Raw genomic sequence first — 20852 nt, 5'->3', positions numbered from 1 at the left:
AGGCCAACAAGTGCCACACGCAGACAGAACTGTGAATGTTAGCATGGTAAAGGTCAGGTAACCCACTAACCAATATAAGCTCAAACTCTGCATACTTATCTCACTCAATAAACTTACACAACCATGTCTCGCACAACAAGCCGTACGCACTTCACAACACTGCAACAACACATAAGCCGGAACAACAGCACACGCGGACTGACTACGATCCGATACCCGCACCAAAGCTCAGCACCCGGTGTATACTGAGTTGAAGCTGCCAACAGAACACCACTCCTCTCACTATCCTACTCCCTTCTTCACCTTACTAACCCATCCCACCTTTATCATTTATAGATCCGCCTGAGCACCTGGGGACCAATTCTGTTGGTGACGGTGCGCGGTACAAATACCTTTAACATTTAACATTTAACATAACGCAGAGAGCAAGATCCCAGCATGCATGTGTAGAGCCAGGAGGGATAAGCAGGGCGAGGGGTCGCGTAAAGCCATATCCAAGCAACACCCACAGGCTGTGTGTCTCTCCATATTCCACATAGTTTCAGCTGCTCTATAGGAGGCACTAGAGCACCACCCAAAAGCAAACGCGAAAAAGTAGCAGTACCGTATAAGGTGATTTCTTTTGTTGTCGACTGTCATTTGAGATTTGAGATTGTTCTACACATTTCAGTTTACAATAGATCAATTGTAAAAAGAAATCTAGTGGTACAGTGGCCTCTTTTGGTGAGAAGTGAGTATCCTGATGTTCTAATACAGCAGAATACATTTCCTGAAATCTGCCTCTCTAGCTCTTTACCCGCTCGGGGACATGCTGAGGATGATAATGGCCCAAGGTGGTCCACAAGTAATTGGAGTTTATATGGGCCATATGATATGATTGGTTGTTTATAACGCGCTTAATACCCAGATGTTTCTAAGCACGGACCCGGTGATCGAACCTGTGGTGCTCCGTGTCATCTTGCTTCCAAGGCGAGCACGTTGCCCCTGAGCTATAATCCCGAGACCCATAAAGTCAGAAAAGATTGAAATGGGGCATACATTAATACCAAAAGGTTCTACCCAGGCTTTAGATGGGTAATGTCTTGAGTATGTGCTGATCCACTCGTACAGCAAAATTGTACTCTTAAGCAATGCAAGCCCCTGCCAGACCTCACAGGGGGAAGAAAGCAACACTTAACACACTCTTGCGCATAGCTTTATAGGTTACCAGCTCAGTAGGAGTCCATATAAAGTGGTTAGCATGAAAAGAACCCATAAAGTAACTCTAATTGTACCCAAGATGACTGTTCCCTATTTACAGACGAGCAAACTGTGAATAGTTGCGATGAGTTACAGTGCAGAGAAAAGGAAAGAGTGGCAGTACAAAGAAAGAGGTCAGAATGCAGAGATGGAAAAGGCGTGCATGTCTATTCATCCTCACTTTTTTGCTCTGTTCATTTTGTCTTTATTTCTTTGATAGAATGCGGGAGATGGGCCATGCAGACCCCCACTGCCCCTACATGTCACCCCACACCCTCATCAGTATTGCCTAACCCCCAGCGTCGGACTGGCCCATAAAATTGTCCCGGGCACCAATGAAAAAGTGTCCCATGGTTGCAAATGACTTTTCCTTCATTTTGTGACATTGTTTGTACAGTACCCAAGGGGGAGTTTTTTGATAAAGTGTGATGCAAATTGTGAATTTTAAAGAATATTTATTCAGCAGCAGACATGGGCGTAATTATAGCGGAGGACAGTGGGAGCCCCCCAACTTTGGTGGCATGCCTTTTTGTCCCCCCATCTTTTGGTGGGAGCACCGGGGGGCCGCATTGTGGCAGCCGCTTTCTTTGATCATGTAATTGGACAGCGCAAGCCTGGCTGAGGTGCCCAGCCAGGCTTGCGCTGTCTCATTACATAATGCTGAACTGAGCTCAGCTGCAAGTATGTTTGTTGGAGAGCTGGGCTGACCCTAGTGAGGGGTCACTTTTGGACAATCACATTTGGGGTCAGGGGAGTATCCAGCATTGCAAGAGTGGGGGGGTGAGGTGAGCCACAAACTGCAGTGTGTGTAATAGTCTCATTCACGCACCCAAACTGCTCACCCCTGCCCTAATCTACTTTTTTGGTAACATTAGTGGCAGATGGCATTTCTACACATAAGAAAAACTGCAGGTTAATTGCAGATGCAGCAACCCATCTATTAGAGCTCTGCCCAGGCGCTCTCGGGGGGAAATTACATGGAAACCTCCTAATGTGCACATGGATTGCACCAACAGAAGTGACTTGCACCAACAAAAGGACATTGCAAGGAGCATCGTCAGACTTTGATACGTGGAGGCACCATACTAGTGACTTTAGAATAAGTTGCCGTAAGTAAGCCAAGTGGCAAATAAGTTTGTGGTGCAAAGTACCTAAAATGCACTATTGTTATATATGGAGCAACTCTATAGTCATTAGGCTTTTTTATTATAATAGCATGATATAAAAACATAAGCTTTGAAGTGAATCAAAATCACATACAGAGCGTCAGATAAGAACAATGTGATTAAATGAACTTCTCAGGATCACACACTTTGGTTAAATGGTGAAACTGAGATGTGGAAAATGTAAGCAACTGCGCACATCTTCCCAGGTTTAGTTGATATAGATATGTATTATGGTTTTGCTTTACATTTCATGTGCTTAAATAATAATTTATAGCAGTGCCTTGGAACCAAACCACACTACATAATAAGCTAGTACATAATAAGATAGCCTTTCATAGCAAACTAATTGCACACTATATACATTGTCATAAACTATGTTGAGGAATGAGAGTATGAATGTATTCTCCCCATCCTGTATGCAAAGTCACAATATTATCATGCCCATTAACGTGAGCCTAACAATTCCCCCTTGGGTTTTAAAGCCATAGTCATTATTTCAGAAAGCATGCGGCATTATGCACCCTTCACACTTCTGATCCCTACCTCCCATATACATTTCTAAAGGGACAAAAGTCCCTGCTAATAGTCGCCTCCTCCCTCCCATTAGTGCCTAATGGCTCACAATGTAATTCTCTGTTGACTCAGAGAAACGTGAGGGGCCTCTGCTTCCCGGAGCTCCTTGGGACATTGTCCTGGCAGTGGGACACCTCTACGTAAGGAAAGGGTAAGGTGTGCTGCTGCCAGGACAATAAGCGTGCTGAGCAGGAATTGCTTGCCACACATTGTCCTGCCAGTGGGACACTTCTCTTTGAGGTGTCGAATGTGAGTGTCATCCCACTGAAAAATGTCCTGGTCTGGCCTCCCGCTCGATACGCTAGTGCTTGGGGTCATTTGAACACAGGAAAATATACCTTAATTTTAATGAGTCATAATGTTGCAAGTAATTAATGAAATCAGAATAATCAACCTAATCTGCTGTTTTAAAATCTTGCAGGCGTCCATTTTGTATATTTCTATATGCTTGTTTGAGTCAGTGCCCTAGTGGCAATAATCAAACACCAGCTCCCTTCAGCCTGCTTACAGGCCCTCTTTAGGTAGAGGAGGCTCAGGCTTTTTTACTGTTGTGAATGCAGTGAATTCTAAAGACCAACTGTGATGTTATAAGTTTTAGAAGACTGGCGTGTCTTTAGAATTGAATTTTAAAGATACGCCGCCAGCCTAATAAAAGTTATAACAGAGCGTCGGCAATGGACTCTTGTGGTGTAGTAGTTTAGTGTTATCCTTCAGAGCCACCTTCCGCCATCCCTTTCTTTCAGTTGTCATGCCCCCCCCAATATTTTCAGCAAGGTTACTCCACTGGCAGCAGAGGTCAAAACTGCTAGCTGCAGAGTGAATTAACTCATCAAACTGGCCCTAACTGACCAAAAAAGAGGCCCACTTTGACCAAAAAAACAGTCCACACCAGCGTTTTGTGTTTTTAGTTTGGCCATGGGCCTATTGCCCGCCCTATAGGCCAGTCTGAGTCTGCTAGCCCCCAACTCCCCATCTACATTTTTCAGAGAAAACTTGAGCAGAAACATTTGCTAAAATATGCTTCAAGCGTTTTTTGTGTGATCAATAGATCCACTTTCACAGAAATGGCGCGGCTGCGTGTTGACAAAGGGTGCACTACGTGCAGATCAGTGGGGTGCATTCAAGAGCACAGGGCAGTAAGCGCAAGAGCCCGGTGCCTTCCCTTCAAGCGATCTATTGGGTGCCGGCAGGAGTTCACTGTGGTCATTGCAGAAGATTGGCGGTCAGTGCTGTCCCTTAACACATGCTTGATGGGATCCCTGCAACTTTCTGGAGCCACATTGATTGACTGCAGGAGATATTTAGGGAACCTCCGTGGGGTTAATTTGATTGACTTCAGGAACTATCTTAGTTACCTACAGACGAGAAATCCCACTTTGTCTCTGTGGAAGATAAGGGAGGGTGCCCACTGGAGCTCAGTGCTCTGCCTGCAGCAAGCACGCGGTATGGGTTGTGTGTGATTTGCTCGAAAAGAATCCATTGAATTCGACTTCCTCCCCGAAAGAGTTTTGGTAGATTTTGCCGCAAATATATGTGAGAGGAGATCCCTGCACCCACCCATAATTTCCCCCACATTCGTTATTACCCTAAACCAACCCCATCCCCACATATATTTGGGGCAAAATTGGTTGAAAGAAATTCAATAAAATTGGATTCGATTGATTCTCCCGCGGCAAAAGCTCCCAATCCCGCGGTGTGCCTACAGAAGCTTCGCGAAGAGCTCCTGTAAGCTCTGCTTGGTAGCTCCTGTAACGCTCACCTGATTCTCGCAGAGGCGCCGGTCTTGACTGGGCGACTACCGTATCTTCAAAGGTGATGTGTAGCACCCGGTTGGCTCTTTGGGCTGGACCTCTGTGCACTGTATGCCTGACGTGTAGAGTAAGATGTCTGCAGATAGAAAATATGGGGTTAATGAACTGGGGTTATTGGGGTGTCCCTATCTCTTTCCTCTTCTCCTCTCCTGTAGACCCCCAAAGGTTAACGCTCTCACCTTAGGTAAGTGAATGCCGAGCTCTCCATCTGCCTCGGGGCAGGGTGCTGTAACCAGTTTCTTCACTGGATAGGTAGCGCAGGCCTCTTGACTTCAGAGGACTGCTGTCTGTCGTTTACTGCACGAACGGTAAGTTTCGAGTCATTCAAATGTCTTTAAAGCCTTTAGTAATGATGTCTCTTGTTTTGCAGGGTTCCGGCGATGGCGGATGACGGGCTGAAGTGAGTTGAAGATGGAGCCCGTGTGATGAATAGAAGCGCCTGGAAGCACGTAAGTAAGCGCTTGTTGCCTGCTTCACTATGCGCTCTAACTGTCTTTTTATTTTGCAGGTACGAGTTCGGAGTGGCTGCAGGGTGCCGGAATACCCACTGGATTAGATGTGGAAAGGAGTCATGGCACGTGAGTATTAAAGTTCCACAATGTCTTTAAACGCACCTTGTTTTGTCTTTCAGATGCGGGATGCAGCGCCGAAGAGTAGGTAAGCCTTTGCCTTTCAGATGCCGGAATGCTAACCTGTTCTTTCTTGTCTTTATAGGTGTTGCTGAAGACTGGATTCAGGATGGTAAGCCTTTGCCTTTCAGATGCCGGAATGCTAACCTGTTCTTTCTTGTCTTTATAGGTGTTGCTGAAGACTGGATTCAGGATGGTAAGCCTTTTTCCTTAGGCCCAGGACCGGATGCAGAAGACACGATGAGCGTTCTGCTGCAGAGGTTGCAGAATAACGCAAAGCAAGATTCATCCACCGGGTGTGGTTTAAATAGCCTCCTGTAGTGCTTAGGTGTCTCCTTCCACAGCCACGCCTAAGTAAGAAAAGAGTTCCTGGTAAGAAAAGAGTTCCTGCCTTCCAGAAGAGTTCCAGTGTTCTGAATCTAGGGAGTGGCTCCAGCCCCACCCAACAGGAAAAGTAGTTCCAAACAGAAGAGGATCAGAGGCTCAACTGGCAGGCAAGTAAGCAGCATGGTCTGCTGAAGGTAAGTCCACCCAAGCATTATGAGCCCGGCGCTTCCAGCGCTGGGACTGGGCATATTTATGAGCCTGGTGCCACTGGCGCCAGGACTGGGTCCAAAAGGTCCCAATTGGGACTGGTTGGCACTCGGAACCTGGGTTATGGATCTGCTTCCAAGGGAGTTGGGAAAACCCTGACCTTTTGGAAGCAGAGATCATGACAGTACCCCCCCTCAAGGCCCCTCCCAAACCGGGCTTCTCCGGGGGTTTTGGCTTGTCAGGAAATGTTCGGTGAAATCTTTTGATTAGGCGAGGAGCGTGGACATATTCAGCAGGTTCCCAGGATCTCTCTTGGGGGCCGTAGCCTTTCCAGTCAATTAGGTAGAATAGTTTAGATTTGGAGATCTTGGAGTCCAGAATGCTTTTGACTTCAAACTCGAGTTCTCCATCCACTAGGATAGGTTTTGGAGATTTGGTTAGTCGGGTTTGAGGTTGCACGGGTTTTAATAGAGAGACGTGGAAGACCGGATGTATCTTCATGTGCGGGGGCAAGTCCAACTTGACCGCTACTGGGTTTACTATGGTAGTGATGGAATAGGGACCAAGGTATCTTGGGTTGAATGTGCGTGGCCCTTTTAGAGATAGATATTTGGTGGATAACCAGACTTGATCCCCTACTTGATAGTGAGGGGCTTCCTTCCGATGTTGATCTGCTCCTTTCTTGTATTGACTTTAGCCCTTTGAAGGTGAGAAACAGCTTCCTTAAAGGCTTGGGTGATTGTAGAATGCAGGTAGTCTACTGCTGGTGTTTCAAGATCTTGGAGGGGATCCAACTCCGAGGTTCGAGGGTGACTGCCGTACAAAAGAAAAAACGGGGTTTTCCCAGTTCCCGAATGGACTGAGTTATTGTAGGCATACTCGGCTATCCAAAGGATATCTTTCCAAGTTTTTTCAGTTTGTTGCAGCATGCAGCGTAAATACTGTTCCAGAGTTTGATTGGTCCTCTCGGTTTGTCCGTCGGTCTGAGGGTGGTGACTGGTCGATAGTCTCACATCAATTTGAGCCGACCGACAGCAACTTCGCCAAAAATGAGAAATAAATTGACTACCTCGATCCGAAATTAGAACCGAAGGAAAACCGTGCAGTCGGACGATGTTTTCGAGAAATTCCCGGGCCAGAGTTGCTGCTGTTGGCAAGCCTTTGAGCGGAATGAAATGCGCCATCTTGGAGAATAAGTCCACGATTACTAGAATCGTATTGTATCCGGAGCATGGAGGTAGATCGGTGATGAAGTCCATAGAAAGCGTATGCCAAGGGCGAGGTGGGATGTCAATAGGGCGTAAGAGGCCTGCTGGTCTTTCCTTTTGACTCTTGTTTTGGGCGCATACTCCACAGGACATTATAAAGTCTCTGATATCTTTTTTCCAAGACGGCCACCAGAAGTAGCGCTTGATCTTTTCTGAGGTCTTGGCTATACCGGGATGACCTTCCATTAAAGAGTCGTGATAACAAGAGATTACTTTTTTCTGTAAATCTGTGCTGGGTAGGTATAATCGTTCTTGGAAATACAATAAGTTGTCCTTTACTGCAAAGTCCTTTCCCTGCAGATGCCAATTATGTATGTCTGCTGGAGTTACAAGTTGCCTGGCTTTATCCTTAACTTCCTCTATGGATTCTGTGGCGATTACACCCAGAATTCTTTGTTCGGGAATGATTGGTACAGGTTTAGGGTTGACCAAGTGTTCTTCCACTCCCATCCGAGAAAGGGCATCGGCTTTACCGTTCTTTGTACCAGGTCGATAGGTAATTATGAAGTCAAACTCGGCAAAGAATAATGCCCAACGGAGTTGTCTAGAGGATTGGGCTTTTGCGGTCTTCAAATATTGCAGGTTTCGGTGATCCGTAATCACAGTAACGGTGTGTCGGGCCCCCAGCAGATAATGCCGCCAAGCCTTAAAGGCAGACTTGATAGCCAGAAGTTCCTTGTCAGTAATCGTGTAATTGATTTCAGGAGGCGAGAATTTGCGGGACCAAAATGCCACGGGATGCAACTGATTGGTTACCGGGTCCCTTTGTGATAGAACTGCCCCCATGGCAAGGCTTGAAGCATCAGTTTCCACGATGTAGGGGAGTTCGGGGCGAGGGTGTTTTAAGATTGGTGCAGAGATAAATTTAGTCTTCAAATCCTGGAAAGCTTGTTCCGCCTCGGTAGACCATTCAAAACGTTTGTTTTTCTTTAACAAGGCAGTGATGGGCTGGACTATTCGAGAGAATTCGGGGATAAACCTGCGGTAAAAGTTAGCGAAGCCTAACATGCTTTGCACACCTTTTACGGAGGATGGTGATGGCCATTTGAGAACTGCATCGACCTTCTTTGAATCCATACGCACTCCGCCAGGTGATAATATGAATCCCAAGAATTCAACTTCAGTCACGTTGAAAACACATTTTTCCAACTTAGCGAAAAGTTTGTGTTGACGCAATCTTTCGAGGACCATTTTCACGTGTTTCCGATGTTCAGATTCCGATGAAGAATAAACGAGGATGTCGTCAATGTAAACAACAACACATACATCTATGAGCTCTCTGAGGACATCGTTCATAAAATATTGAAAGGCGGCCGGGGCATTGCAAAGTCCGAAGGGCATGACCTGATATTCAAATAGCCCATACTTGGTGCGGAAGGCCGTCTTCCATTCATCGCCCTCTTTTACTCGTACCAAGTGGTAAGCTCCTCTAAGATCCAGCTTTGTATATATGCATGCTTTTCTGACTTGGTCCAGGAGTTCAGGGATCAAAGGTAACGGATATCTATTCTTAACGGTGATCTGGTTCAGGGAGCGATAATCGATACAAGTTCTAAGGTCTCCTTCCTTTTTTGGAACGAAGAACAAAGCTGAAGAAGCAGGGGATTTGGAAGGACGAATAAACCCATTTGCCAGGTATTGATCCAGGTATTGTCGAAGGTGAAGGTTCTCAGGCTCGGTGAGAGCATAAATTCTACTACAAGGAGGAGTAGATCCAGGTATCAGGTCTATCTGGCAGTCATAAGACCTATGAGGAGGTAGAGAGTTAGCCTGATCCTTTCGGAAAACATCTTGGTATTCTAGGTATTCGGGAGGTAACTGGGGAGTCTCTGAAGAAATTGCGGCCAGTGCAACACCAGGTGGAGGGTGACAAGTAGAGACACATTCTGGAAACTGGACCGTTCTTGCTCGCCAATCGATCAGAGGATTGTGTTTCTCTAACCAAGGTATTCCTAGAATAATCTGAAACTGAGGGGCCTTGATCACATCGAACACGATCTTCTCATGGTGTCCATCTTGACTTACTAGCGTCACCTCTTGAGTGGTATGCGTTACTGGCCCGGAGGCTATCTCCGTACCATCCACCGTAGTAATGACGTCCTTTACAGCCTTGGGACAAAGAGTTAGATTCATCCTCAAAACCATTTCATGATCCACATAATTGCCGATGGCACCGCTGTCGACGTAAGCTTCAATTGCATGTAATCGATCCGGATTATCAGGGCTAATGAGGACCATAGGTATCACGAAATGCGAGGTCACGGAACTGGTTTTCACGCTCGGCAAGAGGACCTCTATTCTTGTCGGGCGAGGTCGTTTCCCTGCTCAGAGTTTGTAACTTTGGTAACTGCAGCTCCTACTGCCTTCTTGGCAGGTTTCACCGGACAGTCTCGAAGAAAGTGCCCTGAGTTTCTGCAATATAGGCATAATTGCAACTGTTTCCTCCTTTCCCGCTCCCTTTGTGTTAGAGGACCTTTCAGACCCCCTATTTGCATGGGTTCCCCGGAGTCTACTCCTTTGGAAGGAGTTGGCGGTTTGAAAAATACTCGAGCATCAAACTTGGAACGATCGGCCTTCCTGTTCTGCAGCCTGTGATCTATTTGAACGACCAAGTCTATATAATCCGAACAGTCTTGTGGGGGATTCACTACTTGGGCTAAAACGTCTTTGAGCTCTCCACGTAGACCTCTATAAAACAGCGTAATCCTTTTGTCCTCAGGCCATTGAGTTTCCACTATTAGCCTTTTGAAAGATGCAATATAAGCCAAAAGGTCTTGATTACCCTGTCGCAATGAAAGAAGCTCATTGTCCAAGGCCTGCCCCTGTGAATGTCTTGCGAACAGTTTTTCCATACTAAGCTGAAAGGCTTGAAAATCATGGAGAACCGGATCATCTTGATTAAGTAGAGGGATCGACCAGTCTGCCGCATTGCCACTAAGGTACGAAAGTACAAAAGCTACTTTTGCTTGATCAGTTGGAAAGGCTGCTGGCCGGCATAAGAAGTGCAACCGGCACTGATTGATAAATACTGCAAACCTCTTTGGGTCACCAGAAAATCGTTTGGGCGGAGCCAGAGGTACATTCCCAGGTAGGTTGATCTGCACTGGATTCATAGAGGATGTTGAAGGAAGATTTGCCCCTGATGCGGGTAACGGGGTCTGTCCGGCTTGTGACTGTAGCACTTGTCTAGCAAGATTGTCTGTTCTCTCCTTGGAAATAATTAGTTCCCTTCTTAGAGCATTCGTTTCCTGACGAGCTGCATGCACTTCTGCCCTTAGTTCCCCAAGTAACCGGGCTAGGGGGTCAGTATCCGAGGTTTCCATAGCGCCTGGGCAAGAGTTTTGCGGTAGGCTTTGCGTTCTGTAACGCTCACCTGATTCTCGCAGAGGCGCCGGTCTTGACTGGGCGACTACCGTATCTTCAAAGGTGATGTGTAGCACCCGGTTGGCTCTTTGGGCTGGACCTCTGTGCACTGTATGCCTGACGTGTAGAGTAAGATGTCTGCAGATAGAAAATATGGGGTTAATGAACTGGGGTTATTGGGGTGTCCCTATCTCTTTCCTCTTCTCCTCTCCTGTAGACCCCCAAAGGTTAACGCTCTCACCTTAGGTAAGTGAATGCCGAGCTCTCCATCTGCCTCGGGGCAGGGTGCTGTAACCAGTTCCTTCACTGGATAGGTAGCGCAGGCCTCTTGACTTCAGAGGACTGCTGTCTGTCGTTTACTGCACGAACGGTAAGTTTCGAGTCATTCAAATGTCTTTAAAGCCTTTAGTAATGATGTCTCTTGTTTTGACAGGGTTCCGGCGATGGCGGATGACGGGCTGAAGTGAGTTGAAGATGGAGCCCGTGTGATGAATAGAAGCGCCTGGAAGCACGTAAGTAAGCGCTTGTTGCCTGCTTCACTATGCGCTCTAACTGTCTTTTTATTTTGCAGGTACGAGTTCGGAGCGGCTGCAGGGTGCCGGAATACCCACTGGATTAGATGTGGAAAGGAGTCATGGCACGTGAGTATTAAAGTTCCCCAATGTCTTTAAACGCACCTTGTTTTGTCTTTCAGATGCGGGATGCAGCGCCGAAGAGTAGGTAAGCCTTTGCCTTTCAGATGCCGGAATGCTAACCTGTTCTTTCTTGTCTTTATAGGTGTTGCTGAAGACTGGATTCAGGATGGTAAACCTTTGCCTTTCAGATGCCGGAATGCTAACCTGTTCTTTCTTGTCTTTATAGGTGTTGCTGAAGACTGGATTCAGGATGGTAAGCCTTTTTCCTTAGGCCCAGGACCGGATGCAGAAGACACGATGAGCGTTCTGCTGCAGAGGTTGCAGAATAACGCAAAGCAAGATTCATCCACCGGGTGTGGTTTAAATAGCCTCCTGTAGTGCTTAGGTGTCTCCTTCCACAGCCAGGGTCGGACTGGGACAAGAAATAGGCCCGGACAACAAAAAAAAAGTGGCCCACCACTCCCCTCAAAAAAGTGGCCCACCCCTTGCCTCAGAAAAAGTGACCCCTTTCGGGATACCAATGCCCCTATGCCCTCGACAAAGACACTGTGGGGTGCTTCCGAACTGCACACAGTCAGCAACAAAGGCTAGCTATCATCCGGGGTCAGACTGGGCCATGCAATTGTCTCAGGCACCAAAGAAAAAGTGGCCCGCAGTTGCAAATGGCTTTTCATTCCTTTTGTGATACTGTTTGAATAGTACCCAGGCGGAGCTTTTTGATAAAGTGACATGCAAATTGTATATTTTAAAGAATATTTATTCAGCAAGCAACACTGGTCAAAACTACTAGTCGCAGTGTGAATTAACTCATCAAACTGGCCCACATGGGCCAATAAGGGTCCCACTTTGGCCAAAAAAACGGTCCCACACCAGCATTTTGTGTTTTTGGTTGGCCCTGGGCCTATTGTCCTACAGGCCAGTCCGAGGCTGCTCCCAGCTCAACTGACTTTTCAGTACTGACACTTTTTCCCTCATCTTTTCCCCCAGTTGCAACCCCTCCCCACAGAAAAAAAGTCATGTTTTACCATGGGCAGGGCCACAATCCATCTCTATCAAGGAAGCCTAAATGCTTTGAGAGCAATGTAGCAGCATGCAATACTCTTTACCTAACTATTCATGCCAATGAACAGGTACAGCCAGCTTCCAAAACGGATACAGTTACATTTCGCTCATGCCCATATTGCCCAACAAATACAACCAGCTCTGATGCCCAAGGGGCCGTACAGCATAACTGGTACAGCCTGCTCCCAGCTATGGTAAAGCTAGCTCAAACACAATCGGCTCCTGATCATTCTCTGTGAACGTTGCTGCACCCATTTAGTAACAGGTAGAGGAGCAAATTCCCACATATGTCAGGCAATAGATAGCGCAAGGTAATGAAACGGGTATTTGTAAATCAAACCACATCTGGCATGGATGTCATGTAGGGGTTGCCAGGGCTCTGCCTGGTGACCCCTGAAGCCTCCCTTGCTACCCCTGTGGTCTCCCTTGCTACCCCTAATTTAAAATTGGGGCTCCTGGGCTGTGGTCAGCAGCATGTGGCTCTGTGTTTCTTAAGTGGCTAGTTTTCTGATAGCTATAGCCGGTAAGATAGCTCAGTGGGTTCAGCGCTCACTACTGCAATGTGCGTGTGCTCTGCAGGTTGCAGGTTCAGCTCCCAGAGAGGTCAGCCTTTTATCCTGCTGAGGTTGAGTGAGTACCAACACAGGTTGAGTGAGTTTGTAGGTATATTTGGTCTATATGAAGCTCTTACAAGTAAGTGCTATATAATAACACAACATTATCATTTGGCCTTGGACATCTGCTTGCATTCACAGTAATTTGGTAAATTGGCCCATATGCGCTGATATACTGGTATGGAAACACGCTGCACCTACTAAGGCACGTAGGTGGATAACACACACCAGCAGATACCCAAACCAAATGCACACATACAGCAGACAAAGATTTGACACACACACACACACACACACACACACACACACACACAGGTGCCTCCATAATGCATCACAAACAAATACTCAGAACACTTACTCCGTCTCCGCACACCTACACCACGACATACCATCCACAACATAGATACACACGAAACACACACATACACATTACTCGCTTGATTGTTACACTAACAAAACACATGTTTGCATGTCGCACCTACATAAGCAAAGACCAACTCACAGACACATCCAAGATACACATTCTCTGCAGAGACATACACAGGCAGACACACACACACACACATATATACTGCGCCAACCAACCACATACAGACATGAGCAACATAAACTATATATTCACACATAATCACGCACAGTACATATGTGGTGCACCCAACACAATCATGAACGTCCAGTAACACACACGCGATACTTACTGCACGTCCACCACATATACCCTCTCAAACATATACAAGGTGAACTCGGGCAACCAGATGCACGAGACGCAACTAAACATACCCCCCCCAAACCGCAGCACACAGCTCCGAGCCTATCAACATTGTAATGAAGTCCTCATGCTTTTAAATATTGACACTATTTATTTGCACATTCCATTGAAATGCAGTTGAGATCAGATGGGGCATCATTTTTGTGTGGGGTGGCCGTGGAGGGGTCACAGGCGGGATATGGCCATTTTATAACTAAATATGAGTGTAAAACGCTGGCCCTGACTTGCAAAGGAAGGCGATTTCAAAGCTATGCATAGAATCACTCGCCCGCACTTCCATCGCTCTAGGACGTCATTATGGGGGGTGCAGGTGTGTGCAATGTAAATGTTTATAAATGTGTACATTTGTCACAGTGACCCCAGACGATCACAACAGAACGAACAGAGGGCAGACGGCACACTGATGATAATAAGTAGGAAAGTCACCAAGGAAATGAGTGCCATAAAGTTGTTCCTTTATAGTTAAGAGTTTTGCCGGGACTGTCCCGTAATCGGGTGCTCTGCTCTGTCCCCCTTTCTCAAGATTATTTTTTTCACTGCATTGTTCCCGGTTTTTGGTAGTAGGTCTTCTTAGCTGGCAGGCAGGAATGCACAATCTCAAACAGTAGGAATGTGACATTTTACAAATTAAGATTGTGATTGTAATTATTTGTAAAGCGCTTAAACACAAGTGTAGTGCTTCAAAGCTGGTGGTAATTTGTCATAAAATAATTATAATATATGTTTATTCCACCAATAACACTTGAACCTCCTTCTGCTCCAACCACTATTGAAATGTAGTGCCTTGACAGCCACTTTCAAGCGCTATTCCTACTTTTATGTTAGTTGCCCTGTCCCGGTCTGTTACTTTTTAAATCTGGTCACCCTATTTATACTACCTATTATATGGAGAGAGAGAGAGAGATAGAGAGAGAGAGAGAGAGAGAGAGAAAAGGAGAGAGAGAGAGGGGGGGAGAGAGAAAAAAAAGAGAGAGAGAGAGAGAGAGAGAGAGAATGTGACTTCATCAAGGAGATTTGATCGACTCCAAATCCATCTAATATTTTGTTCTTTTAAGCCATATTTCAGCAAATATATGCAGGTGGGACACCCCTGGAGCCCCACCTTGCCCCCACCTCAATTATTACCCTTAACACCTCTCCCCACATATGTTTACAGGCAGGTCACAGAGTCGTAAAAAAACGCACTCATTTTGAAATACCGCTGCGATGCTTTAACATTCGAATTTGGAAAAACCAAAAGGCGGTCCTAAGTCTCTATGTGCAGGTTAATGCCTTTTCTGGCTTACACATTTTCTGAATTTGACCTTTTGCAGTCAAGCAGAGAAGAAACGCGAAAAGCAGTACATTCTTGTAACGTAGTCCCCTCACTCTGACCGATCCATTATTACAGAAGGCGCGCCGCCCACATGTAATGCACACACGTGCCCTCTCCTACAAATGAGCCATTTGCCCTAAACATAACTGAAACCGTTCCCATCTGTAGACCACTGGGTTGCTTTTACCACCTAGACACATTTCACCTCCTCGCTCCGGAAACGGCTAAAATCCCGGCTCATCCAGACCCTGCGCTCTTGTTCATAGTAGCGCCTAATACTAGTTTTTGTGGTCTCTGCACCATCCAAGCACTTGTATGTGTACTGTACATCTTAAACAAATAAATGCGTGGGCTTTTCTAAAATAAAACAACGTGAAGGGTAAAGGGGTGGGTCAAGTCATTGAGACAAATAGGATTTAGGAATGAAGTGGTGCGATTCTGGGCTTGGCCCCCCCCCCCTCCATTTGTTTCCTGTAAAGTGTGCTAGTAATGAATTCATTATGACTTGACCAGGTCATCTGCCCTGACAATATTCCATTCATGGATCCCAGCACTGCTGGTTTGTATGGCCAGTGTTCCACACTCCCTCTTTTCTGGAATTCGTATAGCCCCATACTTCACATGGCAGGCAGTACAGCAGGTGCCTAGTGTCACTGGCGTTAAAACAAAACAAAACAAAAATCAACCCAAAAAAAAACCACAGTGATGAATGAAGCGAAATGCTCAGGGAGCGGACCCGGCCATTTGCGGCCTAATCTGCGTGAAGGAATCGGCTACTGTCGACGAATGATGCCCTGCTCAAGAGAGATGGGAGGCGAAACGTGGGTTATGTCACTTATGTGAGATTCTGGCAGGAAAGTGGGGGAAAAAACGCAGCCGACGCAAAATGGCCATGGTTTAAAGTTGACAGCTTTACTCAACGCTGCCTGAAAGTCTTTTTTTTTGTTCTCATTTGAATTTCTGAAGATTTAATGCACTGCACAGCGGTACATGAGTTTTATGTACTCAGATGAAATACTTGTTTCCGTGAAATGACTGTGAAATGGATTGTTCAACTAATTCATACAGCTGGTAAGATAGCTCAGTAGGTTGAGCTCTCGTTCGTGCAATCTGTTTGATTCACAGGTTCAAATCCCGGCAAGGTCGACTCGGGCTTTCTTCCTGAGTAACAGCTTCTATTGGGTAATATAAATGTATGTAACATTTGTTCTATGTAAAGCGCTTTGGGTAAAAGCGCTATGTAAATAAAAAAAGTTATTATAATGTACTTGTGTCTCAGGTAGGGTTGCTGTCAGGCCATAGGTTAGCCGTTGTGCTTTGTTCTGTTCTAATGATTTACACATGGTTCTTTTTATGTCAAAGCAGGTAGAGAGAGTTTTTTTTTCTGGAAACTTCTAGAAGCTTTGTATATCTAAAATAAAGAACTTGGGGACAGATTGTAAAATGTAAACATGAATAGAGGGGGAATTTGCACCCAGTCTTAATAATTAGTACCCAGAACTGTTGAATCATTAGAACTCGCATTCCTCTACAGAACCCTGCAGCTCCCGTTCTGCAGCCTGTCAGGCTATTAAAAAGGGGGAAAAACATGTGCCAACCAGGCTTTGTCTCGGGAGGATAGCTCAGGGGCAACACGCTCACCTTGGAAGCAAGACGACACAGAGCAACACAAGTTCGATTCCCCCGGTTCGCGCTTAGAAACCTTCGGGTATTAAGAGCGTTATAAATAACCTATCATATCATATCAGGCTTGGCTCCACCCCAAAAAGGACGGGCCAGCTCAAACTGCAAGATCCCAGCCAAATTCAGTTAATAAGATTCAATGGATTTGGCTTCGACCAAATCTCCTGCCAGTAAACCTTTGGCTGGCTGCTCGGATTTGGGTGAAGTATTCCAAACAAAAAGTTTCTAATGCCCCTCCAAAACTGGAAAGATTGGGAAAGATCCATTAAAAAATGTTAAAGTAGTACCTGCAGTGATATTAATGATACCTATGGTGATCCATTCTTGTATCACTTCACACAGCAGACCTGCATGCAGCCCCCCCCCCCCGCCCCACCCCAGGCACACTCACATGGCATGGCATGGCAGGGAAAGCCCCTGAAAAGACAGTCCACTCCTTACCTCAGTTGGCTGGCTGTTGGCTGGGCTGCCTGCTGCTGTCTGTGTGGCCGGCACTGGCACTGGGCACTCCACTGTCTGCTGGCCGGCCGCCTCAGTGCTGCCTTGTGGTCCTCCTGTCCTGTGTGGGCTGTGGGCACTGGCACTGTCGTCGCTCGTCAGTCTCGAGAGTCGAGGAGGTCCACTGCAGACGGTGTGTGCTTCAGTGCTTGTGTTGTGGGGCACTGGGGCTCATATAGCAGCAGCCCAGCCTCTTCAGCAGCATAATGTATGAATGCATTTGGCGGCAAATTGGGCAGGCATTCGTCCATGGTGCTGGCAGCCCCGGGGCCCAGCCCAGCCCCCAGGCACACAAGTTGAAGACAGCTGCTAACTTGCTTTCAACTTTGCAAAGAAGTGTTACTTACTTCCTGCAGCAAAGTTGAAAGCAAGTGTGATATCAATGTGAAGTGTCAGTCACTGTGTTTACAGTGCCGGGCTCAGCGCCTCGGCCCCAGCTCAGCGGAGCCCGCAGGCAGGCTGCACCCCCCAGGGTCAGGAGGTCTCGGAGGGGGGAGGACGGAGGAGGGAGGCAGGTGTTACAATTGCTTTGGTCGGTGTACCGTGTTTGCAATTGCTAAATTCAGCCTGCCTCCCTCCCACAGTACAGATTCACAACTGTCGTTCTCTCTCTCTGTGGGCTGTGGCCGCCGCAGCTGCAGGCCAGAGGCTCGTGAGCTGACGGCAGGCGCACCGGCCCCCTGCAGTGACACTGGCGGGCGCCCAGCTGGCCCACTGACGCGACACCGGCCCGTGAATTATGCACATGCATCTGCATCTGCATGCATCATAAATTATGATGCATGCATGCAGATGCACATGCAATCATCAAAGCAAGGTAACATCTAGTGACTACTAGTGTTACCTTGCTATGATAATTGTGCAGAGCAGCCGGCGCCGCCGGCGCGTGGCACCCCCCCTCGCCCCTCCTGGCTGGCTCCCGCCTCCCGGCCCTGCTCCTCACTCACACCAGGGCACTGGCAGGCGAGGCGACTCACTCTCCACCCCCTCCCCCCTCCGGCCATCCCCATCTGACTTGGCCGCGCGCGGGCCGCGTCGCCGCGAATACTCACGGCTCGGCGCACTGTCTGCAGCGCACACATGCAAAAACAAAAAAGACTTTTTTTTTTTTTTTTTTTTTTTTTTTTTAAACCGGCCCAGAGGTGGCTGCCGGAAAACCGGCCCCAGGAGACCCCAAAGTCGTTCGGCCACGGGCCGAAAGACCGAAAGGGCCAGTCCGACCCTGTCCACAGCCACGCCTAAGTAAGAAAAGAGTTCCTGGTAAGAAAAGAGTTCCTGCCTTCCAGAAGAGTTCCAGTGTTCTGAATCTAGGGAGTGGCTCCAGCCCCACCCAACAGGAAAAGTAGTTCCAAACAGAAGAGGATCAGAGGCTCAACTGGCAGGCAAGTAAGCAGCATGGTCTGCTGAAGGTAAGTCCACCCAAGCATTATGAGCCTGGCGCTTCCAGCCCTGGGACTGGGCATATTTATGAGCCTGGTGCCACTGGCGCCAGGACTGGGTCCAAAAGGTCCCAATTGGGACTGGTTGGCACTCGGAACCTGGGTTATGGATCTGCTTCCAAGGGAGTTGGGAAAACCCTGACCTTTTGGAAGCAGAGATCATGACAGCTCCTGAGCTCAGTGACCTGATTGCAAATTACTCAAAACATCTGAACTGCATTGACACTGCAATGATTAAACATGTCCATAACCCTTAATCCCATTACCACAACAGAAAAGTGACCCTAATCTTTGTAGAAAATAGGCTTTGGCGTGGTGGAGCATATTTTTCTTTTTACATGTTGCCCTTGGTGTCCTCTTAATTGCTTGACATGCCCCGCTCTCACACTTACATCACTAGCGTCGGCTTCCACAGATTCCACTCCTAACCCTACCTGCGAGGCTAAGAACCTTGGGGTAATCTTTGACTCCACACTTTCCTTCTCGGCCCATATCTCTGAGTTCTCTAAAAAGTCAAACTTCCTACTGCACCTCCTCAGAGGTACTCTGCTTTTCCTCTCCTTCCCTCAGAAGCTCACTGTCTCCCAAGCTCTGGTTCTCTCTAGGTTGGACTATTGTAAAAGCCTCTTTCTAAAGCTACCTGCCTCCACTCTCTGCCCTTTATAACTAATACAGAACAGGACTGCAAGACTTGTCCTTGGCCTCAAGCCCAGGGATCGTATCTCTCCAGGTCTGAAATCTCTCCATTGGCTTCCAGTGGATGCAAGGATTAAATTCAAAACCCTCTGCATTGTCCACAAGGTTTTCTGGGGCCTGGGTCCAAAATACCTTCAGCTATTCCTCCGCAAATACCTCCCCTCTCGAGCTCTTCGCTCCTCTACTTCTAACTCCCTCAGGGTCAGTCGTTTTTCAAAGAAACAAGCTGGGGGTAGATCTCTATCTTCGGCTGGGGCCTCCCTCTGTTATCTCTGACAATCGGAATCAAAGAATATCACTAACCTGATCAGACAGCTACTTCCCAAGGAGAAGACAAATGCTGAAATGAAGATCTCCCGGACAGCCCTGCCCTCCCCGGAAATAATTACAAAAACAATGAGGGAAGGAGCACGACCCCCAGGGAAACCCTCAGGGGGAAAAAAACCCTGGATGGATACGGCTCACAGGACGTCTGGATGAGGTCTTGAGGTAGGTAGCAGTCTTCTGTATAGTGGAAGGCTGGTGGCGGAATTGGAATCTCTATGGACAGAGACAGAACAGGTAAGTATACAGTTGTTAGAGGAAAGAAGGGTAGAGTAGGATAAATGTGAGGCTGACACTTACTGGCCGATCCCGCTGTAAAAAACTGGAGGGCTAATGCGGACCCGGAATACTGGAGGCTAAACACCTAGGTCCCGGAAGGTTAATAGAATACCCACCCTAAGGATAAAGAGAGAGTTATCTTCTGCAGATGTCACAGACGAAATACAGAGGACTTGAGGGCAGAAGAAGCCAACTCACTTTGGATGGGAAGTCAGAAACAACGTGATGTTCAGAACGGAGAATGGAAGTAGATGGATTGTCGGGGATGGACGGGATCCAATACAGGAGCCGATTTGAGATCTCGAGAAAGGAAGAGGGCAGCTGAACAAGTGGAGCGCCGTCTTCAACAGTAGCGACGCATCGGATTGCAGTCCTTCCTTCACTATATGGAATCACGTGACCAGCAATCCACGTCTCTAGGAGAGGTGCAGAGTCAGTACCGCTTTCTGCAGTAACGTCAAGGAGATTAGCGGCGTACTAATCTGTATCGTGCCGCATAACCGGCGGCGCTGCCAAAGAGACCAGTGCCGGAACGGTGCAACACCCTCTGGAACAGCCTCCCTGCCACTCTAAAACTTGAGGAGAACCATCTCTGATTCCGGAAGCATCTCAAGATCTTCCTCTTTGTTTCTGCTTTCGTTCCCCTGCTCCCCTACTGATCTGCTCTCTCTTGGCACTGTGCACCTGGCCACCCTCTGTCCCTTGGGACCAGGTACCTGCTCACCCTGCCACCTTCCTGCCTGCACTGCCTCCTGGCCACCCCTTGCACTGAGGACTGTATCTCCCTCATTTTTCTTCTTTTTCTGCACTTATCAGACTTATCCAGTCTACTGCCTTAAACATAGCACTTGCCACTTGCTGGCTGCACTACCACTGTTTATTGCCTCCATTTTCTATTTATTTTAATTTTATTATTATTTATCTGCCCTCCTCTGCTCCGCACTATCCACTCTCC

At 47.3% G+C, this 20852-nt stretch overlaps 1 protein-coding gene and 1 long non-coding RNA gene across 8 annotated transcripts in view; one reads left to right on the top strand and one right to left on the bottom strand.

The window, feature by feature from the left end:
• Window positions 1-17616, bottom strand: part of LOC138581378 (uncharacterized) — a 229543-nt gene extending 211927 nt beyond the window's left edge. For all 3 annotated transcript variants that reach the window (XR_011304540.1, XR_011304541.1, XR_011304542.1), the window contains exon 1: window positions 17103-17616. This is a non-coding gene — a long non-coding RNA (uncharacterized lncRNA). The remainder of the gene's footprint in view (window positions 1-17102) is intronic.
• Window positions 1-20852, top strand: part of SLC4A9 (solute carrier family 4 member 9) — a 1170242-nt gene that overhangs the window by 1090206 nt on the left and 59184 nt on the right. The gene's annotated exons all lie outside the window — the stretch shown is intronic.

Source organism: Ambystoma mexicanum, chromosome 3p, assembly GCF_040938575.1.
Source record: "Ambystoma mexicanum isolate Mex_15411 chromosome 3p, UKY_AmexF1_1, whole genome shotgun sequence".
Lineage (NCBI taxonomy): Eukaryota > Metazoa > Chordata > Amphibia > Caudata > Ambystomatidae > Ambystoma > Ambystoma mexicanum.
This window is presented reverse-complemented; position numbering and strand designations above follow the sequence as displayed.